This window comes from Panthera pardus, unplaced genomic scaffold, assembly GCF_024362965.1.
Source record: "Panthera pardus isolate Hobbes unplaced genomic scaffold, ASM2436296v1 HiC_scaffold_10, whole genome shotgun sequence".
In the NCBI taxonomy this organism is placed as follows: Eukaryota; Metazoa; Chordata; class Mammalia; order Carnivora; family Felidae; genus Panthera; species Panthera pardus.
Window position 1 is genome coordinate 19,520,517 of NW_026526655.1, and position 24,479 is coordinate 19,544,995.

General features: G+C 48.6%; 1 protein-coding gene and 1 long non-coding RNA gene across 9 annotated transcripts in view; one reads left to right on the forward strand and one right to left on the reverse strand.

The window, feature by feature from the left end:
* The window catches only part of TNS1 (tensin 1), a 194,769-nt gene that overhangs the window by 25,396 nt on the left and 144,894 nt on the right, over nt 1-24,479 (forward strand). The gene's annotated exons all lie outside the window — the stretch shown is intronic.
* On the reverse strand, nt 1,904-2,768 carry LOC109265085 (uncharacterized). Its single transcript, XR_002079014.2, has 2 exons — nt 2,488-2,768; nt 1,904-2,256 (listed from the first exon to the last, which is right to left on the reverse strand). It is a non-coding gene; the product is annotated as an uncharacterized LOC109265085 (long non-coding RNA).

Sequence of the window (24,479 nt, forward strand, 5' to 3'; positions counted from 1 at the left end):
GAGGCATCCAGAGGTTGGATGACTTTGCCAAGGTCTCACAGTGTAACTCGTCACCCATCTTTGTCCCTGGACCTTTGTGCTTCCTTCTAAATATCCGATCTTGCTGACGTTCCTTAATCCTTACCTGCCCCTCCGTCTTTGCTTTCCATCTCTTATGGCAGCGGATTCCTTCAACTAGGATAAGGGGACGAACATACTGGCAATGAAGGGTCTGAGTCTGGGTGAACAGGGGCTGAAAGAGGTCCGGAGGTGTGACAGAAGAGGGTTCCCTATTATGCAGCAGCCTCCTGTGGGGTGACAGAGGGATGCCAAAGATGACTTCTGGGGGGTGTAGCCTGCCTGGTAATTCTTGAAAATACTGGAAGCTCAGAATCCACCAGGCTGCGGCAGTCCTGCTCTGCCCAGCCAAGGACGACAACTGAGAGGGTAGAGGTGGCCCGGCAGGGCAGTGGCCAGGCAGACAGAAGGAGCTTTTTGGAGGATTTTCCTCTGTAGGAAATGGGACCCACCGGTGGTGTGAGCTCCACCCAGCTGGCAAGTCTTTCCCCTAAAACCACAGCTCTTACTACCGCCCTGCCTTTTCCTCTGCTGGGAAGGGCGATGTGAGCCCCAGAGCACACAGCAGAGCTCTGTCCTCTGGATTTTACAGCCAGATCAACTTGGAGGTCATTTCATCCACCCCCTTACCTCTAGACAGGATTCATTAAACAAATGTTTATTGAACTCTTTCCATATGACACTGTTTTTTTTTTTTGTAAGAAACACATTTATTTTAAGACACTGTTTTTTTAAAATGTTTATTTATTTATTCTGGGGGGGGAGAGAGAGAGAGACAGACCAACTATGAGTGGGGGAGGGGCAGAGAGAGAGGGAGAGAGAGAGACAATCCCAAGCAGGCTTGACACACAGCATGGAGCCTGATGTGGGGCTCAATCTCGTGACTGTGAGATCATGACCTGAGCTGACATCAAGAGACAGACACTGGTTTTGAAGTGAATAAGATAGATAAGGTGTTTGCCCTTATGGGACTGACACTTTTCTGGGGGAGACAGGCAGTAAATAGGTAAACATGTTATGAAGGAAATGAGCTAAAGCAGTGGGTTAGAGAGTGATTATGTTAGTGTGGCCCCGGAAAATTCAGAGGAAGTATTGCATGAGGTGAGACCCAAATGATGATGTTACATGATGATCTGGAAGATTGAACGAGCAAGTGCAAAGGCCCTGAGGTGAGATGAGCTTATTATGCTTGAAAGAAGGCCATGCCTTGTTGGAGAATAGTAGCCCTGGAGTGTTCTGAGCACATGCCACATGATCTGATCTCTATTCTGAGAAGACTCCTCTGGCCTTGAACAGGCACAAGAGTAGGGTAGGGAGATGGGTCAACAGGCTGCGGATGTTGGCCAGGTGAAGGGGGCTGGTGGTTTAGGCCGTGGTGCTTGCAGGAAAAGCAGTGAGAAGGGGCCAGGTCTGGGATACATTCTGGGGTAGAGCCCAGAGCTTGGCTGATGGATGAGATGTTGGGTATGTGAGAGAGAATGGGCTCAAGGATGACACCCAGGTTTTTGGCCAGAGTAACTGGCCACGTGGTTCCATTTACTGAGATAGATGGAGTGTGTAAGAAATTTCTAGGTAGGAAGGTGCCAGGATTTCTGCTTTGCCTGATTTCTTATTTCACGGTCCTTCTCGCACATGCTGGGGATTTCTTGTTGATGTGTGTCCTCTCCGGTCCTCTCAAATTCAGCCCGTGCTGGCTACCCCTCTGGTGAGTGGATCATTCTGGACCCCTTAACATGCCACCTTCCGGACTGTTCCTGCAGCATGAACCCATGGCTCTGAGCTGAGAGGGGCTATATTATTTATATGAAGCAATATGATATAACAAACAGCCCCCAAATCTAGTAGCTTAAAGCAGCAACAAACATTTATTATCTCATACAGCTTCCATGGGTCAGAAAGTTTGGAGTGGCTTGGCTGGCTGATTCTGGCCTGGAGTCTCTCATGGGGTGGCAGTCAAGATGTCAGCTAGGGCCGCAGTTATCTGAAAGTCCGACTGAGGCTAGAGGAGCTGCTTCCAAGGTGGTTCATTCATGTGGCTGGCAATTTGGGGCTGGCTGTTGGCAGGAGGTCTCAATTTCTCACCACATGGCACTCTCCCTAGGCTGCTTGAGTGTCCTTACAACATGGCGGCTGGCTTCCACAAAGTGGGTAATTCAAGGCAGAGCAAGGTGGAAGTCACAGTGTCTTTTATATCCTAGCCTTGGAAGACAAATACTGTTATTTGTACAATATCCTGTTGGTTGCATAGGTCATCTTCATTGTGGGGGGGGGGGGGAGCGATATAAAGACACGAATACTTGGAGGCAAGAATCAGTGGGGGCCACCTTGGAGGCTGACTGTACAGATGCCCAGAGAGAAGGCACGGTGGATCTGGCTCCTGGGGGGCTGTGAGAGCGTTGGGAAGGGCAGAGATGTAGGAGTCAGACATACCTGGGTTTCAACTCTACCCCTGCTGCCTTCCAGCTATGTGAGCTCTGTTGTAGAGGAATAAATGGATACCAGCACCTAGTAGACAGCTTTCTCCTTTCTTGAACCACAGGTGGAGAAGGGTTATCTATTCCAGATATTCTTTGCCAGCTCTTTACCACTTGGACCTGCTTGAGAGAAAATGCTTAGTGTTGGTAGAGGAGGGGCCTCAAAGTATATGTTAAATACCTGTTTACTGCACAAAGGAGGGCTGAGAGTTAGGTTGCACCCTCAAGTTTCTAGAATGGTGCCTGACCCCACTATTCTAGAGGTAGGGGTTCCAATGAAGGAGTAAAGGAATAGAATCAAGGAATGTTGAGGGACAAGAAGTTCCCATTTAGAGAGAGGCTATGGAGGGGGGTGGTGAGGGGAGGGTGTGAGAGCAGGAAAGAAGGAGTAGCAAATGGGTTCATAATTTCCCTCCAAAAGCCCTCTTACCTTCCAACAGAGACTGACTCCACATAGTAATTTTAGTCATTTACATTTTCTAGCTGAGGTATAAGTTATGTACCATCAAGTATACATTGATAAGTCTGTACCTATATATGAACCAGATCAAGATCCAGAACATTTCCAGCACCCAGAAGTGCCCTTATGCGCCCCTCCAAGTCAGTATCCCTCAAAGGTAATTTCTAGTCTTACTTGCACCATCCCAGATTACTTGCCTCTGTTTGAACTGCATACGAATTGACTCCTACAGTATGTTGACTCTTGCTCCTGACTTATTTCACTCACCATTAGGTCTGGGAGGCTCATCTGTGTGCGTGCACACTGTAGCGGTTCATTCTTCTTGATTGCTGTGTTGTATTCCAGCACATGAATAAACCACAACCTGTTTATCCATGCCACTGTTGATTGCCATTTGGGTGATTTCCAGTTTGGGGCTATTATGAACAGACGTGCTATGAACATTGAATCATCTGGATTTACACAGATCTTTGCAACACACAAAACGTTTCCACTCATCTTCTCGGTTCTGTGATGTGGGCTGGACTCCTGGTAGTCCTATTTTATAGATCCCAAATTGAGGCCTGGGCAGGGTAACCAACTTGGCTAAGGGCCAGTGGTCTTCTACATGATTCTGGCCCTGCCCTTGGACCCATGGGTGGGAAGCAGGTGAGAAGGGAAGAGAATGAGAGAGAGAGAGAGAGAGAGAGAGAGAGAGAGAGAGAGAGAGAGGAGCGCCAGCACGAACAGGGGAGGGGCAGAGAGAGAGGGCGACAGAAGATCCGGAGCAGGCTCTGCACTGACAGCAGAAAGCCTGATGTGGGCTCGTACTCACGAACCATTGAGATCACCACCTGAGCTGAAGTCAGACACTCAACTGACTGAGCCACCCAGGCGCCCCATTTATCTATCACTTTAAAGGCAACTTGTAATTTTAGAGTTGTTTTAGATTTATGGAATAGTTGCCGTGATAATACAGAGTACCTGCATAGCCCACACGGTTTCCCTAATCCCCAGATACATTTTTGAGAAATGCTTTTCTCACTCCTGGTTTGCTCCTTGTTTTGAAATAGCCGTCCCCGCTGAAGAGAGCGGCTCCTTCCAGCAAAGTGCTCCTCACCCGTTCCCAGGCCAGAGAAGAGTTAAATGAAAGGACCAGGCAGCCGGGCAGGCAAACTGCCCACTCCTCAGCCTTCAGGCAGCTCCCACTCACCTCCTGCTTCTTTATCTCTCTCCTTCCCTCTTCCCAGACCCTGGCTCTTCCCTGTCCCGAGCACCAGCAATGACTTGGTCTCCTCCCCTGTCCCAAAGGGGTTTAAATCCCGTCCTTTAAGCTTGAAAGGAAAGCAAATCCCATAATTAACCCCCACCTTTCAGTCATATTATACACCACCTTTACCACTCTCTCATAAACACACCTGCGGCTTTCCTTCACAATTGTGTTGGAGGCTTGGAGAATTCTCCTGCTGTCCCGGGTATAGTTGGACTGAGGGTTGTGGGGGGTGGGTGTGTTTCATGCCTTGGGACCCATTGAGTCTTCTCTGGCCCTGGAGGCAGAATATTGAGTTTAAATCCTGACTGCGTGGATAATTGGTTGCGTGATCTTGGGCAAGTTGCTTTACCTCTGTGAGCTCCATTTGCTCATCTGTATCGTGGGGATTATAGTAGGGCCTATCCTGTAGGACTCTTGTGAGCACTGAGAGTGATGACCCAACTGTAATGCCAAGCTCAAAATCAAGTGGTCAAAAAGTTGCTAATATTTATTATTATTATTATGTTTAATGTTTTATTTATTTTTGAGAGGGAGAGAGAGACAGACAGACAGAATGTAAGCTGGGGAGGGGCACAGAGAGAGGAAGACACAGAACCCAAAGCAGGCTCCAGACTCTGAGCCGTCAGCACAGAGCCTGACGTAGGGCTCGAACTCAGGAACCATGAGATCATGACCTGAGCTGAAGTCAGGTGCTTAACCGACTGAACCACGCAGGTGCCCCAATATTTATTATTTTACATTCCTTCCGCCTTCTCCTAACTCATGAAAGGTGGGGAGAATCTGGAAGACCAACATAGCTGACTCGAGACTAGATGCTTGCCTATGTTTTCTTCTCTTCTTTCCATTATCAAGGAGGCATCAGGAAATGGTGCAGGTGAATATAATGTGTCTTTTGCTTGGTTGCTGGCCCCAAGGCACCTGAGATTGTAGCACTGGCTTTCAAGACCTTGTCTGTGCATTAGAATCACCTAGGGGCAATGATGATGCCTGGGTCCTTCTCCCCAGAGAGTCTGATTTAATTGGCTTGCGACATGACCCGGGCATTGGGATTTTTAAAAGTGGCAACTAGCAGTGGGAGTGTAAATGGTACAACCATTTTGGAAAACAGACCGTTCCTTATTAAGTTAACATACACGGTTGCTCCCTGACACAGCAATTCCACTCCAAGGTATTTACCCAAGAGAAATGGAAACATGTCCACAAAAATGCGTGCATATCCATAGCAGCTTTATTCACAGTAGCCCCTACCTGGGGAAACCCCAATATTCAATAACAGGTGAATGCAGAAATTGTGATATAATGGCCCAATGGAATACTACTTAGCAACGAAAAGGAGTGAACCATTGTTCCGCATAGCACTGGAGGTGAATGTCAAAAACACTGTTGAGTGAAAGAAGCCAGACACAAAAGTACACACTGGCTGATTCCATTTTTATGAAATTCTGGAAAGTATGAAGCTGTCGTGGCAAAAAGCAGATTAGTAGTTTTCTGGCCCCGGGGGTGGTAGGAAGACTGACTGCAAAAGGGTGTGAGGGAACTTTTTTTGGGTGATAGAAATGTTCTTTATCTTTGTTGTGGTGGTAGTTATGCACATGTATCCATCTGTCAAACTCATTGGACTATATGCTTAAAAGGGATGTGTTTACTGTATGTAAATTCTGTCTCAATAAAGTTGATTTAAGTAAAAGCCTGCCAGGCGAGTCCTCTTTGCGACCAGATTTGAAAACCAGTGGTCTGCAGCTTCTGGAGACCTCTCTCCATCCTTTCCCTCTTGGTCATTCTCTCTCTCTCTCTTTGGTAACAAGTATATTGAGGTATAATTCACATACCATACAATTCACCCATTTAAAGTGATAGTTTTTTGTTTTTTGCATATTCAGTGTTCTGTGACCATCAACATCAGAACCTTTTTGTCCCCTTGAAAAGAAACCTGTACATTATAGCTGTCACTTCTCAGTCTCTCTATCCTTTCCCCCCACCCCTGCCCCAGCCCTTAGCAACCACTGATCTACTTTCGGTCTCTACATATTTCCCTGTTCTGGAGATTTCATATGAATGGAATAATAGAATGTATGGTGTTCATTTAATGATTGGCTTTTTTCGTTTCACATGTTTTCAAGGCACATCCTTTCTATGTCTGAATAACATTCCATTATGTGAGGTTATCCGTTCATCAGTTGATGGATATTTGGGTTGTTTCCATCTTTTGATTATTATGAATAATGCTGTCATGAATATTCACGTACAAGTCTTTTTGTGACCATATGTTTTCATTTCTCATGGGTATACGGTTGGCCCTTGAACAGCACAGGTTTGAACTGCACGGGTCCACTTATAGATTTTTATAGTACAGTACTGTAAATGTATTTTCTTCTCCTTATGATTTTTTAATTAACATTTTCTTTCCTCTAGCTTACTTTATTGTAAGACTACAGTATATAATACATACGCTATATAAAATGTGTGCTAACTTTGAGTAAAAAACGTGTTGGTTGACTATGTTATTGGTAAGGCTTCTAGTCAACAGTAGGTTATTAGTAGTTAAGTTGTTTTGGAATCAAAAGTTATATGGGGATTTTCATGTGCCGGCTATTGGTGCCTCTAACCCCCTCATTCAAAGGTCAACTGTATATACCTAGGAGTGGAATTGCAGGGTCATATGGTGACCCTGTTTAACTTTTTGAGGAACTGCTAGGCTGTTTTTCAAAGTAGCTTATATTAGTTTTCGAGATCTGCTATACCAAAGTACCAAAACCCGTGACCTAAAACAACAGAGATTTATTGTCTCACGGTTCTAGGGGCTGGAAGTCCAAAGTCAAGGTGTTGACGGGGCCATGTTCCTCTGAAAGCTGTAGAGGAAATCCTTTTCCTCTTCCCAGCTTCTGGTGGTTTGCTGGCAATCTCTGGCATTTCTTGTCTTATAGATCCATCACTCCAATCCTGTCTTCATGTGGTATTTTCCCTGTATGTCTCCACATTATTTTCCCTCTGTGTCTATCTCTGTGTCCAAATTTTTATAAAGACACCAATCATGTTAGATTAAGACCTATAACAATAACCTCATCCTAACTTGATTATCTCTATAAAGAACCTACTTCCAAATAAGGTCCCCATTCTCAAGTATTGGGGATTAGGACCTCAGCATATCTTTTTAGAGGGACACAATTCAACCTGTAACATTGCTATACCATTTTACATTCTCACCAGTAACGTACGAAGGTTATGATTTCTCCATGTCCTTGTCACTGCTTATCTTTTTGATTATAGCCAGCCTAGTGGATATGAAGTGACATCTCATTGTGGTTTTGATTTGATTTCCCTGATGACTAGTGATGTTGAGCATCTTTTCATGTACTTATTGGTCATTTGCTTTATCATCTTTGGAGAAATGTCTGTTCAGATTCTTTGACCATTTAAAAATTGGATTATCTGTCTTTTTATTGAGTTGTAAGTGTTGTTTATAGGTTCTTTTTTTTTTTAATTTTTTTTTTAACGTTTATTTATTTTTGAGACAGAGAATGACAAAGCATGAACGGGGGAGGGTCAGAGAGAGGGAGACACAGAATCTGAAACAGGCTCCAGGCTCTGAGCCATCAGCACAGAGCCCGATGCGGGGCCCGAACCCACGGACCGCGAGATCATGACCTGGGCCGAAGTCGGCTGCTTAACCACTGAGCCACCCAGGCGCCCCTATAGGTTCTTGATACAAGTCCCTTATCAGATATGATTTGAGATATTTTTCCCATTCTGTGGGTTGTCCTTTCATTTTGCACAAAAGTGTAAAATTTTGATACAGTCTAATTTATTTATTTTTTCTTTTATGACTTTTGCTTTTGTGTCGTACCTAATAATTCATGGCCGAATCCAAGGTCATAAAGATTTGCCCCTATGTTTCGCCTAAGAGTCTAATAGCGTTGGCTCTTTCAGGTAGGTCTTTCATCCATGTTGAGTTAATTTCTATATTGGGTATGAGGTAAGGGTCCAACTACATTCCTTTGCATGTGGCTATCCAATTGTCCCAGAAGCATTTGTTGAAAGGACTGTTCTTTCCCCACCAAATGATCTTGGCAACTCTATCAAAACTCACTTGACCATAGATGTGTGGGTTTATTTCTGGATTCTTAATTCTATTTCACTGATACATATGACTGTCTTTATGCTAGTACCACACTATTCTGATTACTGTTGCTTTGTGTTGTAAATATTAAAATTGGGAAGTGTGAGTCTTCTGTGTTGTTCTTTTTCAAGATTACTTTGGCTATTCTGGGTCCCTGGGTTTTAGGATCAGTCTATCAATTTCTAAAAAGCAATCTGCTGGGATTCTAATAGGGGTTGCATTGAATTTATAGATTGATTTGGGGAGTATTACTATCCTAATGATATTGAGTCTTCTGATCCATGAGCATGGAATGTCTTTCTGTTTATTTAGATCTTCTTTAATTTATTTCAACATGGTTTTGTAGTTTTCTGAGTGTGTTTTGTAAAATTTATTCCTAAGTATTTTAATCTTTTCTATGGAAGAAATGGATTTCTTTAAATGAAATTGTTTTCTTAACTTCATTTTTAGATTATTCATTGCCAGTGTATAGAAATACAATTATTTTTGTATATTGGAGATTTATCCTGCAACATGATGAACTCATTAGTTCTAATAGTTTTTTAAGGGATTCTTTAGGATTTTCTATACAAAATCATATAACCTGTGAATATGGTTTCACTTCTTCCTCTCCAACCTGAGTGTTTTTTTTAATCCCCCCTCCCCCCAGTTGTCCTGGCCGGAACCTCCAGTATAATGTTGACTTGAAGTAGCCAGAGCAGAAATCCTAATCTTGTTCTTGACCTTAGGGGAGGCATTCAGTCTTTTACCACTAAGCATGATGTTAGCTGTGGGGTTTTTTGGTGATACTCTTTGTCAGGGGCATTTTCTTTTATTTCTAATTTGTTGAGTGTTTTTTAAATCATGAGATATGGCTGGAGTTTGTTAAATCTTTTTCTGCATCTATAGAGATGATTATGTGGTTTTTGTATTTTTGTTCTTTGATATGGATTGTATTATAGAATGGATTAAACTAATTGATTTTCAGGTGTGAAAACAGCATTCCTGGGGAGAATCCCATTTGGTCATGGTGCATAATTATTAGTACATGTAGCTGGCTTTATTTTTTAGTATTTTGTCAAAGGTTTTTGCATCTCTATTCATAAGAGATATTGGTCTTTAGTTTTTTTTTTCTCTTGTAATGTCTTTGTCTGGTTTTGGTATCAAGGTAATAAGGATCTCATACAATGAGTTGGGAAGTGTTTGTTCTTCTTCCAGTTTTTTAAAGAGTTTGTGAAGAATTGGTATTGGTTCTTCTTTAAATGTTTGGTAGAATTCACATGTGAAGCACTTTGGGTCTGGGTTTTCCCTTGTGCATAGTTTTTTGATTGCAACTTTGAGCTCTTCAACTTGGATTTTCTGTTTCCTCTTGAGTCAGTTTTGGAAGTTTGGTTTAAAAAACATTTTTTTTTACATTTATTTATTTTTGAGAGACAGAGAGAGACAGACCACAAGTGGGGCGAGAGAGGGAGACACAGAAGCCAAAGCTGAGGTCCAGGCCCCGAGCTGTCAGCACAGAGCCCAATGTGGGCTCAAACTCACGAACTGCCGAGATCATGACCTGAGCCGAAGTCAGATGTTCAACCGACTGAGCCATCCAGGCGCCCCTGTTTTGTTTTCGTCTTTTTTTTTTTTTTTTTTTTTTTTAAGGATTTTGTCCATTTCCTCTTGGCTATCTAATCTATTGGCATATGGTTGTTTATAGTCTTCCTTCATGATTCTTTTTATTTCTGTGAGGTCAGCAGGAATGTCTCCTGTTCCATTTCTTTCTTTCTTTCTTTTTTTTTTTAATTTTTAAGCATTTACTCATTTTTGAGAGAGAGAGAGAGACAGCGTGCAAGTGGGGTTTGGGACAGAGAGAGAGAGGGAAACACAGAACCTGAAGCAGTTTCCAGGCTCTGAGCTTTCCGCACAGAGCCTGATGTGAGGCTCGAACTCACGAACCGTGAGATCATGACCTGAGCCAAAGTCAGACACTTAACCGACTGAGCCACCCAGGCGCCCCAAACTCCTGTTCCATTTCTGATTCTAGTAATCTGAGTTTTCTCTCTTTTTTTCTTGGTCAGTCTACCTGGATGTTTTGCCAACTCTGTTGGCATTTTCAAAGAATCTGCTTTTTCTCTTACTCTTACAGGATTTTTTGTTGCAATCACTTTGGTTAAAGCCACTGTTTATTGAGTGTCCTCTGCAGGGTGGCTACTTGACCCTCAACTCATTTAATCCCTGAAAAAAACACACATAAAGCAGGTGCAATTGGCCCCACTCTCAAATAAGAACACTGAGGTGAAATACTTTGTGCCAGTCATGAAGCTGGCAGGCAGTGGACCTGGGGCTCCAAAGCCTGATCACTTTTCACTGCAGCAGGGGACCTCCCCTGTTCTGCTCTCAGCCTCTACTCTCTGCTGCCGAGGTTTGTTTTCTGATTTCTAAGGGGAAGAGCCATGGGTCACGGTTCCCTCACATCACCTGTCAGTGGAACTCAGCATCATCTGGGGAGCCTGTTAAGCATATTCCTGCCACCCTCAGCTTTGATTCAGTGAGACTGGGCTCGGGTCCAGGGATATGCATTATTATCTACCATTCCTAACAATTCCGATGCTGGGGTTCTCTGACAACACCTGAGTAACCCATGTTTGCCCCTGGAAACTCCTCCTCAATTTTCCTGGGGGCAAGCCCCCTAGGAGCAAGCCACTGGTTCCTCTGGGCTCTGTGTTCTCCTGGCTTCTGCTTCTCCTGGGGTGCCAGTCAAGGCCAAGGTAGGTCTGGGGCGGGAAGCTGTTTTCTCTCTGCTTTATAAAAATTTGCAAGAAGTTGTAACAACCCATGCACCCCTACTTCATCTTCCTAAAGTTCTCTCTGAGGTAATAGAGTGTAGGACCTTCAGGAGTTAATAAGTTAGCTTGGAGTGTGTCATAAGCAGTTAGTGCACACACACATACACACACGTACACCGGCAGGGAGGGGGTGAGGCGAGGGGGTGGGGGGGGGGCAGAAAGTGACACTGAGCTGTGACTGGCTTCTCATTTTCCTGGAATGTGGCTCCCAAAAGGTCTCATGGGTTTCAGCGTTTCTGACTCTGAGGCTGTGTAAACATCACACAGGGGGTTGCTGCCTCTGAGAGAACAGAGGAATTAGAAAGGGGGAGGGTGGGAGCCCAGAGCAGGGAGAGAGGGCAAATTGGAGCCAGAGAGGGAGAAAGGAGAGGGAAATCCTGGGGGTCTTGTTGAAACAGGACACGTGGTGAGGTATGTGGGAGGGAACAGAGGCCAGCAGCTTCCCACTGCGAGCAAGCATGAGGGATCTGGTGAGGGCTGGGGTCCGTGGTGTGAGGGTAGAGGGCAGAGGGCCCTGTGAAGATTAGGAGGCTTGTCAGTGGTGTGGGAGAGAACGGGGTGACTCCTGGACCCCTGACCCACACTAGTCTCCCCTACTCCTTCCAGTTTTTAGCTTGGGAGTTAGTCTTTCCTGGAGCTGGCTAAGCACAGAGGGTGAGGACGGGCTGGGCTCCCCGCTCCTGGGGCATGGTGAGCCCGGTAGCTAGGAACTACAGCTCCTGCCTCCTGGCATCCTCAGTTGCCTCTGGAGAACCTGGCATTCTCTCCTGCATTGCTCTTTCTAGGGGCCAAGACTGTCTTAGCCTTCTGAGCCTCCCAAGCCGTTGACCTAGAACAGCTTCCGGAGCCCGCATGGCCTGAGAGGGGGCCTGGTGGAGTTGGAGCTTCTCTGGCCTTGGGCCCAGGTGGATCTTGACTCTGCCACTTACATGAACTGTGTTATGTCTGACAAGTCACACAACCTCCGAAATCTGATTTCCTCACCAGTATAAAAATGGCGACATCGATACCAGCCAACCTTGCAAGGTCGCTGTAAGGATCAGAGAAAGTGTGGGTAAAATCCTGGCATGTGATAGGCTCTTTATTGATAGATGATAACTCTTAGTCATTCTATTATTCTGAGACCCAAGGATAACAAACATCTAAGTGCCCCAGAAATCCACCAGCCAGCAGGCCCCACCAGCTCCAGAAGAATGACAGTGACCCACACTCTGTTATCCTGCCCGCACGTTGGTTCCTCTGCCTGAGGCTACCTGCTGGCCCCCTGTCCTGCGCCCTGCTTTTTGCTCTGCCCAGGAGCTGTGAGGCCCCGCTCCCTCTCTCTGAGAGTTCTGTGCTCTGGCTGATGAGTGACATGAGTGACTTGGTCATTTGTCCCCTGGAGCCAGCAAGCAGGGTGGGATGTTAGCAGGGGGCCATTAGGAAAAGGGGGGTATATATATCCTGAGGCACAAGAAAGCACAGAGTGAGTCACAGATTAACCCCCTGGCCTGTTTCCACCTGCTGGGCTGAGGCACCCGAGCGAGGGTGTTCAGAGGTGTCTGGGTTCAAACTGGGTTCTGTTTAAGGAAGCCAGGGAGGAAGGTCACTCATGGGTCATACGTGATTGGAGGAACAGCTTAAAAGCTCCAGTGCCCTCTCCTGCACTTGGAAAATCACACTGGCTTGAATTCCACCATCAGTGCCTGGCTTACAAAGATCCTCTCTCCTTGCGTGGTCAGGATCCATTTAATCTAATCCTTGCAACAACACGGAAAGGTAGGCATTAATGTAATCCCTTAGGGCACAGAGGAGGAAACAGGCTGAGATGGTGAGCAGTGGGTTCACACAGCCAGGAAGGTGATAGAACCAGGACCCAGGAATTGAACCCAGACTTAGGGAGATCCTTGAGGAGAGGGTCTGATCTGGAGACGTGGGTCTGACCCGCATCTGACTTATCTTCTTCAACAGTGGGCAAGTTGCTTAGCCTCATTGTGACTTGGGTTTCTGATCTGCCCCTGCCTCATCAGGTAATTGTGCGGGTTACACGAGTCAATGCGTAGAAAGTACTAGAGCAATAGTGAATACCAGCGATTAGTGTCATTGCCACTGCTTTGTGACTGGGGTCCCAGGACAGAGTCTGCAGTCAGGTTGGGTGGAGGAAATTCTGTCTTACCAAGCCAACCTTAATCTCCAGGGAAGAAAGTTAGATCGGTCCCCCCTGGACTCGGCTGTCTTGTGAGATGGTGAGCTCTCAGCAGCCATCTTGTGCTGTGGTGAGGGAGGTTGGACTGGAGACAGTCAAGGTCTCTTTTGTTGTAAGATTTGGGAGTTCGGGAGTCAGAGCTGGATTTGTTCTCTGCCTCCCCGCTTATAGCTGAGTGGCCTTGGATCATTTTCTGAGGTACGCTGATTCTCAGCTTCCTCATCTTTTTTTTTTTTTAAGTTTGATTTATTTTGAGAGAGAGAGAAAGTGGAAGTTGGGAGGTGCAGAGAGAGATAGAGAGAGAGAGAGAGAGAGAGAGAGAGAGAGAATCCCAAGCAGGCCCAATGCTGTTGGAGGGGGCGGGAGATGATGTGGGGCTTGAACCCATGAACTGTGAGATCATGACCTGAGCCGAAGTCAGAGGTTTAAGTGACTGAGCCACCCAAATGTCCCTTTCAATTTTCTCATCTATGATCTGGGGTCATAAAGGCCTTTCTGCAGGGTGGTAGTGAGAATGAAATTAGTAGATAATGGAGAGTGCTTTCAGCTCCTAGTGCTCAGTGGCTAGCAATTTGTGACAGCTGTGGTGGCGGTGGCAGCATCATGGCTATGAGCACTAGATGCCGACTCTGTCTCTGGGCGATTATCCCAGAGCTGAAGGCCCGGGGACTCCGCCTGTGTCACCTTGTGTCTAGGCCGGATCCGTTTCCTTGGCACCCGGAGCAGTCTGCCTTCTCCCTCCTCTCGTCTGAGGGCCCCCTCCTTGGGTTCCCTGAGGCTGGGGACCTTCCCGAGTTGAATCCCTCTTCCCTCCCAAAGGCCCAGTCCTTTAACTGCCCTCTGGCTCTCATTCTGAACCCTAATCTGTGTCTTTTTTAGAACCTACTTACATTTTTTTTTTTTTTAATTTTGAAATGATTCTAGACTTACGGAAAGTTTGCCCAAATAGGACAAAGAGTTCCCATATACCCTTCTCTCAGCTTCCCCAAATGTTGACAACTTTACAGAACTATTGCGCAATGATGGAAACCAGGAAATTAACACTCATCTGATGCTTTTACTAATCCACAGACCTTAGTCGAATTTGGCCGGTTTTTCCACTACTGCCCCTCTTTGGATCCTGGATCCACTTCAGGATCCTACACTGCATTTAGTCTGTGTCTCCTTGGCCTCCACCAAGCTGGGATCATTCTGCAGTCCTTCTCTGTCCCTCGTGACTCTGGCACTTCTGAAGAGTGCTCGTCATGTATTTTATAGAATGTCTCTTAGTTTGAGTTCATTTGATTTTGTATTTGTATCATTCCTCCTACGTTTATAAATGGAATTCGTCTGTTCTTCAACATTCTCCTGTCTCTATTTGGTCTACTGTCTCTTATGTCTTATTTATTTATACAGTTATTTGTTTATGTCAGTGCGGAACCTGGATATTCATTTTTTAAAGGTTATAATCCACTGCTATTGTTATTATTATTATTATTTGGATTGAATTGACCCCACTGTGGCCATTGGGAGTTCATTTAAGTTGGTAGGATCCATAGTTTTTGACCTCTCTTATTTACTCCCTGTATCAGTCAGGTTCTTCACAGAAACAGCACTAGGAGGTATAAACGGACACACCTCATTTTATTGTGCTTTGCAGGTATCGTTGTTGTTGTCGTCGTTGTTGTGTTTTACAGTGGGAGGGGAGATAGTAGCTACTGATGTCGTGGAAATAGCAAGAGAACTAGAATGAGAAGTGGAGCCTGAGAATGGGACTGAATCGCTACAATCCCAGGATCAAACTTTAATGGGGGAGGAGTTGCTTCTTGGGGATGAGCAAACCAAGTGATTTCTGGAGATGGAATCTATTCCTGTTGGAGATGCCGTGAAGATTGTTGAAAAGACACCAAAGGATTTAGAGCATTGCATACACGTAGTTGATAACACAGTGGCAGGTTTGAGAGCATTGACTCCAGTGATAAGAAAAGTTCTACAGTTGGTAAACGCTATCAAACAGCATCACGTGCTACAGAGAATTGGTTCGTGAAAGGAAGAGTCAACTTCCGTGGTGGCACCCTTTATTGTCTTACTTTAAGAAATTGCCACAGCCACCCCAGCCTTCAGCAACCACTACCCTGATCAGTCAGCTGCCATCAACATTGAGGCCAGACCCTCCACCAGCAAAAAGATTATGATCTGCTGAAAGCTCAGATGATTAGCATTTTTAGACATAAAATATTTTTTAATTATGTAAATGTTTGGAGATAATGCTATCACACACCTGATAGATTATAGTGTAAACATAACTTTTATCTTTTATATGCCCTGGGAAACCAAAAAATTCATTTGGCTAGCTTTATTTCGATATTCACTTTGTTTTCATTTTTTTTTTAACATTCATTTTGAGAGACGGACTGTGAGTGGGGGAGGAGCAGAGAGAGAGGGAGACACAGAATCCAAATTAGGTTCCAGGGCTCGGAGCTGTTAACATAGAGCCCGATGTGGGGCTCGAACTCACGGACCGTGAGCTCATGACCTGAGCTGAAGCTGGACACTTAACTGACAGAGCCACCCAGGCGCCCCAGAAGGAGGATCTTAAATGCTTGCTTCAGAAGCCTGAGTGGGAACGCCCCCTCCACAGGGCTTGGCTCCCGGTTCCTTCCAGGACTTGCAGCCAGTTTTCCGGGGAAACACGCAGTACCTTGTCTTCTGGGAGAGGCTAAGGTGGCCCTGGCAGAGTAGCGGTTCCTCTGTCTGATCTGATCGGTATGGGAGATGGTAATCAGAGAGACCACAGTGGGTAACCACAGAGCCCAGGCAGGAATTGCGGCTACAGGGCGTGTGTGCACGTGCACACATGTGTATGTGTTTGTGCATGTGTGCGCGTGCGTGTGTGTGAAATATCCTAGGGCGTGGGTGGGGAATGCTTGGAGATTCAGAGAGGCCTGGGATTTGAACCAGCAAGGAGGCTAGAGCCACTGAGCAAGTCTCTCTAACAGGGCTGCGTTCACTGAAGTTTTGTAGGTGGCAGAGAGGGGGAGGGAGAGAGGTCCGGCTTTCACCGAATTGGGGAAGATGTGGAAACTAGGGAGAAGGGTGCCTTCATGCAAGAGGAACGCTCTAAATATATCCCCAAGGCTCTCCCCTGCCCTTGGGGTCTTGGCATCCCCCCTCCCTCCCTGTGGGCCACTTGTCCTTTCCGTAAGGGGAAACTGAGGCCCAGGGTGGCTGCAGCTTCAGTAGAGGGGTGGGTACGACCACAACCACGGAGGGTAACCAGGGAGTTGTCTTGGTCTTTGTGGAGGACAATCTAGGAGGAAGCAGGTTGAAGCAGCAGCTGGAGTGAGGTGGGTTGGTTCCGGGGGGTGCCTTCTGGTGGTGGGGAGCCAGAAAAGGGGCAGCAGGGAACGAAGGAGCAGTTGGGGCCCCTTAACTGGAATCTCAAGAATAGAAGAGGTTGTGTTGGGCCAGGGCAGGGCCGAACAGGTGGAGTGTGTGTCTGGAGGGGCAGGGTGATGGGTCAGCGAGCGACTGGTGTCAGCAGGCACCCTTCGGCAGGGAGCCTCAGCAGCCCCGGCCTCAGTTTCCTCATGTGTGAGACAAGGATGATGAGCTCTAGCTTGCTGGGTTGTGGTGATGAGCTTTGGAAACGATGCCCGTTGTGGGGTGGACGTCCTGTTCCGGGCTGAGGCAGCGAGTGGGGGGTGGCTGATGTGTGCAGCCGGTACCCCTGCTGCCCCACCCCCCTCGCGGAGCGAGCGGAGGGGCCTGTGGTCTTTCCCGGGACCCCGGCAAAGGTGAAGGTCCTTTCCGCTCAGGGAGGCCTCCCCCTCCTCCCGGCAGCCGCCTCCCCTCCTCTCCCTCTCCAATCCCCACTGCCCCCCCTCCCCTCACACGTGAGGGTGATAAACACTCTGCCAGCTCCAAATAGGGCCTGACCTCAGCGGCGAGGCATCTCCCCTCGCCCCCCACCCTCCCAGCCGCCAGCCGCATTCCTGGAGAGGATGAGGTTGGCCTGCTCTCCCCTCTCGGCCTCCTTTGTCCTGCGGGCTGCTGCCCACCCTGCCGCTTCCTGTGGTCCAGGCTCATCAGGGCCTTGAGTGCCAAAGGGCCCAACTGTGGATCTCAGACAGGATAGTTAATGATCATAATTACAGTGGTTACCACTTATTAAGCAATTAGGACCAGGTTCCATGCTAAGCACATTACACGGATCATGCCAATGAATTTTCAAAACAGCCCTGTGAGGAAGTTGCTATTATTATTATTCCAGTTTTAGCACGGACAGCAGGGGAAGGTGGGAAGGAGAGGGAAACAGGGGAGAGGTCAAACGGCTTGCCCAACCTCACATAGTTAATGAACGGAGCCAGAAGCCCTATGTTGCTGCTGACCAGAACCTGCTCCTCCCGGCCAGCCAGCATTAGGCTCCGGTCAACGTGTCCAGCCCAGGACTCAGGACCTAGTCCTGAGAGCAGACGCAAGATTGGGAGGTGAGACTTGCTTAGGAGGCCTCCCTGGGGGCATCTCAGCTGCCAGGAAAGATGGATGGGGATCTCCTGGGTGCTGAGAGCTTTGTAGAAGTTTTGTGTCCCTCGATGTTCCTTCGCCTGTTTTCCTAGCCTTGAAAAGTTAGAACTTGGGCATGCAGATAGCCCTTCTAGGGCACCACCTTAACCCCTTTGTCATCAAGAGTGTTCCAGGCTTTGATGCACAATGGAAGGACTCTTTCATTAATATTTCCCCCGTGAGCCTCACGTTTTGAGAAGTTACATGCATTTTCCTATTTTTGTTAATCAAACACATTTTGACTACCAACTAGAACTCCCAGGAGGTGTGGAATAGCATATATTCCCATGCTGAGTTGGTGTAATCCCAGCCCCAAAGCTCCGAAGGGTGACGTTTTGAAATGTTGACCAAGGCTCACAGCCCTCTGTTTCTACCTTCCAGTTCTCCCAGCTGTCTGACCTTCATTCATCTTGCTGCAGTCTTTCCCTTTCTGCCACTTCTGTGTAACAACTGTTCAGACACCCAAACCCATTGTGCAGCCCGGGCCCTACCAGCCCTCCTCTCCTACCTCTCCCTCCCACAGATCATGTCGTTCTTGTCTTCCTCTCCATGTCTTTCAGGGCTGTAGCTCTCTGCTGGGCCCAGGCTCCTGCTGGGCTGGTTCCCTGGCTGCCTTCTTGGTTCCACTAGCAAGTGCGGGCATCAGAAGCATGTGGGTTCAAACCCTGACTGCCACCTGCTGGCCTTGGGACCTTGAGAAGGTCACATCTGCTCTCTGAGCCACAGTTCCCCCATCTGTAAAATGGGTATGATGTTGTCTACCTCTGAAGGCTGTGTAGGGATCAGAGCCAGTGCAAGTACAGAGCCGGGGTGGGGGGCTGCCCTCGATAAACAGCCGCGGTTGTTCTCCACTATTGTCTCTGCATTCCAGCTGTTCAGCTGTGCGGCCAGCCTAGGACCATCCCCTGTGGCCAATGTCTCAGGTAAGGCTGCATAGCTGCATATTCAGGATGCCTCTATCGTGGATCTGTGTATGGTTTCCCCGGCCGTGGGGAGTTTGGGTGAGCTTGGTGGTCTCTCGGCTGCCCTCAGGTGTATTCTCCCTTCCCATTGTACAATTCCATTCTCACCAGCCTATTCTCTCTCACCTAGTCACTAAAAAAAAAAAAAAAAAAAAAGACTTGTAGGCATCTGGGTGGTTCAGTCAGTTAAGCATCCAACCCTTGATTCTGGCTCAGGTCATGATCTCCCAGTCTCGAGACCGAGTCCCGTGTCAGCCTCTGCACTGAGCACCGAGCCTGCTTGGGATTCCCTCTCCTTCTCTCTCTGCCCCTCTCCCCCGACTCACTCGCATGCTTGCTCTCTCTCTCTCTCTCTCTCTCTCTCTCTCTCTCAAAATAGATAAATAAACATTAAAAATAAAAAGACTTGCTTTTATAACCTTTTACTCATTTAAGTGCTAGAATGTACAGGCTTACTCTGCAATTATATACTTTTGGTTTCTTTTAATATACAAAAGTATTAAAATAAAATGGTTGGGCCATGCTTCCGGCTAACAGCATCTTGAATACCACACTTCATAGAATGTGGATCAGCTGACTCCCCCCTCCCCCGCCACGTGTGTGCGCATGTGCGTGTGTTTGTCAATTCTTTATTGTGGGAGATTTGAAACTTGTACAGAAGTAGCAAGAATAGCATAATGAACTCCTTTGTACCCGTGTTTGACAACCATCAGTTTTTGGTGTTTTTGTTTCATCTGCCCCCCTCACTCCCTTATTTTTGCTGGAGTGTTTTTAAAGCAAATCCCAGACATTATATCATTCCACTGTAAATACTTCACTCTGTATCATTAACAGATAAGGCCTTTTAATTTTAACATTACCATAGTACCATTATCACAGTCAGCATAATTAATAATTTCTTAGGAGCAGCTAATACCTAGTATGTGTCCCGTTTTCCCTCATCCTGTTTCAGTTGCTTTGTGTGTATCAGGCAAATAAACTTGGAAACTGTGCTCTCATCTATTTCTGTAATGATCACGTATCTACATATATTGTTGCCTCTGTCCCTTCGCCGATCAGCTGGTGCCATGTGATCACATTTCTGATGGGTCCTCATTCCATAGTTTCTGTCCCTGGCCTCTCCCTTCCAGGTTTCCCTACGGGCTCCCAACTGGAGGGTCTCTGTCCAGCTACATGTGAAATCTGGAGCTCAGTTATCCTTCCCTTCTCAGCTTCCCCTCTCTGGCCTTGGCCTGCGGGTCTGTTGCCCTGTCCCCGGAAAAGAGGGGGCTCTGGAAGGAGGGGCTGTGGGGAGAGAGCAGCACCCCAGAGTGCCTAATCTGCTAAACACTGCCTCCCTGAGCTGTCCGTGTAAGGCTGCCTGGCTTGCTCAGAGTGGGGGTGGGGGGTGGGGGGTCAAGTGTGGAGTGGGGGGCCGGAAGGGGGTGGCCAGCAGGGTCCCGCGGCTCTGGGAAGCACAGCTGCCTTACTTACCAAGCCGGTGGCTGGGATGGCCGAGTCTTCGTGGGAACGCTCTCCCCTCTCTCAGCTGCAGTCCCCACCATGACCCCACCTCCTGTGCCTCTGTGCCCTCTGCCTTCATCTCCAGCCAAGGTCCTGTGCTCTTGGAGCCTGGTCGGCTGGTGTCAGGCTAGGGAGGCTGCTCTGATCCTGCCCGGTCCCATCTTCCCGGGGCTGGGAAAGTTACACCCCAGAGTCCCCCGGGCCTGCTTCCTTCCATTCTCCCTTTGCTTCTGGGGCCTCTCGCCTCGGCTCTGCTGGTTGGCAGTGCTGCCTCCTGGGGAATTGAGGGGATGGGGATACTTGGGGCCTCTTCTTGGCTTGTGTTTTTTTCAGTGAAAAGGAAACCTGGCGCCTTTGGGAAGCCACAGTCTCTCGCTGGCCCTCACTGTTCTCATGTGAGACATGTCCAGAACAGCTCTTGACCTCATTGACTGAGTTGCCCAGAAGGGCACTTGAGATTTAGGTGAGCGTGTGTGTGTGTGTGTGTGTGTGTGTGTGTGTGTACGCGCGCACACACAGACTTTAAAACTGCTGCCCTGGAACATGGTCAGGCTACAAGGTGAGATAAGACTTAGGGGCGCCTGGGTGTCTCAGTCGGTTAAGCGTCCGACTTCGGCTCGGGTCATACACGGATCCGTGTGTATGTGTGCCTGTGGATGCCAGTGTGTGTGTGTCAATGTGGATCTTTGTGAGTTCGAGCCCCATGTCGGGCCCTGTGCTGACGGCTTGGAACCTGGAGCCTGCATCGGATTCTGTGTCTCGCCCTCTCTTTGTCCCTCCCCCGCTCGCGCTCTGTCTCTGTCTCTCAATAATAAATAAATGTTAAAAAAATTTAATTCTTTAAAAAGACTCAGATGAGGACTGCTCCACATCACCAAAGTGCAGCGGAACTTTCTAGTTCCCAGTCTCTGTTGCAACCACATCTCTCCTTCTCTCCTGTTGCCTCTTTCCTTTAGGGACCTCAGGTTCCTTGGCTTTGTTCCTTCTCTTTCCTGTCTGTTCTATGTCCCTTCTTCTGGGGCCCTGAGGGCTCTGTGTGTTCATGTCATCCCCTGGATTCTCCCTTGTTCCCCTTCGTCCTGACTCTCCAGCCCTAAAATCCAAAGACCTCTCCCTCTTGACTTCATGGGTGGAGGAAGCCCCTTTCTCAGTCTTCACACCTCCATTTCCCAAACCCTTGGTGACTTGGAGGTTTGAGGGCTCATGTCCTCCTGTCCCCTGTTATGGGGACTGTCATCACGCCTCTGGCAGCTGCAGATGCCCCAGAACAGCCCCTAACGTCTGACACTTTCGTGGGGGTACTGCCCTTGCGTGTGTGTTACTCACAGTCCCCCTCCTGGGTCTGTAATGAACACGATTTTTTTCCCTGAGAAAGGTGATGATCCCTAAGATGTCCCTGATCTACCTGGTGGCACTGAAAATATGTGATTTAAGAGTCAGCCAGGAGGGGGATGGTTTGAGGTCCTAGGAGGAGCCCTGGCTTAGGAGCTGGGAGACCTGGGTTCAAATTCTGGGTCTCTCACTTCCTGGCAGCAGGGTCTCAGCGGACCCCAGTCCCTTCACCTGCATGATACAATGATGTCATTGAGTTGTAGTGAGCACGGGTGTGATGAGGCGCTCCCCTGGCGGGAGAGGCTCCGCCAGGCTGGTGTGTACTTAGTACGGGAGGCGCATGGGGCGTGTGTTTGCCCAGCTTGGGGCTGGAATGCAGAGAGGTCTTATAGTTTAGCCTGCGTCTCAGGATGGACACAGACCTCTTTTCCTTCCCTGCGTGCATGTCCCTGGGGGGGAAACTGAGGCCTGCAGTGGGCCCGGGGTCCCTGGAGAGGGGAGAGTGGCAGGCTCCTGGCCAAGGTGTCTGTGCTGGCGGTGTCGGCCTCTGGGGCTCCTCCAGGACGGCGCTGCGGGTGGGTGGAATCCACAGGGGTGAGACAGCGAGTCCGGAACGTGCCGAGGATGCTTGGGGCCGCTTATCTCGGGCCAGGAATGCGCTGCAGTATTATTAGCCGACAGCCTTCTCGCCTTTGGAATAACCACCCGGGTGGCGTGGCAGACATCTGTCCAGTTCTGCCTGCCCAGACAGTCCACGGGTGCCTACGCCAAGCCTCCCGTGGCTGGAGCTCACACGTGTGCCTGTGTGCAAGTGTGTGTGTGTGTGTGTGTGTGTGTGTGTGTGTGCGTGCGTGTGCATCCTTGGAAGTATGTACACGGATCCGTGTGTGTGTGTGCATGTGGATGCCAGTGTGTGTGTGTGTCAGTGTGGATCTTTGGGGGCCTTTAGGCACGGGAATGTGTGTGCAAAGAGTGTGCATGTGTATTCTGTAGACATAGTTCCTTGCCTGTGTGTGCAGACAGGTGTGTGTGCATGAGTTTAAGTACATGTGCTTGTGCGTAGTGCTTGGGTACCTGTGCATACATGCACAAATGTGTGTGTATGTGAGTGTGCGAGCATACATGGTTGTGTGGCTGTGTCTGTGTGAGCGCTGCTACCCTGGGGGAAGCAGGAGGCCCCAAGGGGGCCTGGGGGACAGGAGGCGGGTAAAGGACAGAGGGGAGGCTGATGAGTCCACCAGGGCATGATGAGAGGCTGGGAGGCTGGATGGCGAACCACGGCCAGACATGCAGGGCAGAGAGCAGAGGCTGCTGGGCTCTTGGCACCTGGGGTCTGGGCCGTTCCCCTCTATTGGACTCTCCAAGGCAGCATGAGCCCTGAGGTCAGCCGGCCTGGGTCCAAGTCCTGCCTCCATCGCCCACTGGCCATCACTTGGGCAAGTGGCTCCTCAGCTTCTCCAAGCCTCAGTTTTCTCATCTGTATGGTGATGGGAATAATAGTGTCTGCCCAGTAGAATTCATGAGAGAGAAAAAAAATGCAGTGCCTGGGACATAGTGAGAGCTTGATGACTGAGAACATATCACCATCATCATCATGATTATGGACTCCTCTGTCTGCCCCACATCTAGCCTTGGCAATCCCTCTGTGGTCGGGACCCCAGGCAGGATGGGGGACCCCCAGTTCATTCTTGCCCGATAGTAAGATGGAGGCCAGAGAGGGCACAGATCGGCCACGGGTCACCAGGACCCAGACCCTGGCTCCTGGGGACTCTTCCCTCCTGCTACACTGCCTTGTTCCTATTTCTGGGTTACCAGGCTGGAGAGGGAAGGAGAGTCTGGCAGGCTTTCTCACCTGGGCCAACCGCTGCAGACAGTCCAGGGCCAATCTGTTTATCATTCAGCTTCTTAAAGGAAAGAAGTTTCCACTCTCGGTCTTAACTGCTCTCCTGTGAGTCTCCTGCTTTGCAGCTCCCCTGATCCTGCTGCAAATCTTGAATTTCAGATGGAGATGAGTCAGCCCCAACGAAGGCAGGCCCCAGGGTCCTCACCCCCTTGCCCAGTCCTGCGCAGGAGAGCTGGCCATCTGGCAACGTCCTCGCACCTGCTTGGGATACCGCAGCTCCACCTTCTGCTCCTGACTGTGGCCAGATGGGGTGGGATTCCTAGGGAGTGCTGGGCCCATTTAGAGCTGAGCCCCCACCTGGCCTTCCTCTGCCCCTGCCAGCACATCCCACATCCTCTGCCTTGGCCCTGCTGGGCCTCTCTGGACCTCCCAGGTGCCAGGACAGCTGCCCGCCCCCGGGAAGCGAGCCCAGAGTGTCGCCAGGACTGTGGAGGTGGGAGCGGGCACTTTGGCGCCTGGGCATGGTGGGCGGGGTGGGCAGAGGCAGGTGGGGTCTGCCAGGATCTCTCAGCCTGGACAGGCGGTGGTTGCCCTGGACACCAGCTAGAAGAGACTTGTTCCTCATAACCATCACCAACTACCTGGAAGGAAAAGAAAAAACCAACAACAACAGCAAAAACAGCCATCAAACTTTTTTTTTTTTTTTGAACCTGCTGTTAATGGCCGATTGGCTGTACATTATTAAACAGGCAGCTGGAGATCTGCCAGGGTAGGGTGCTTGAGCCAAGACTCCCAGCTTGAACACAATGTTCCTAGGAAAACAGTCACCCGCGGGGTCCCTGGGGAGGAGCAGCCAGAGGGAGGGGCTCCAGCGGCTGCCCCTTGCCCTGCTCACCCTTCCTTCCCTGGCCTCTGTTCTGGTCATCGGTGGGGAGC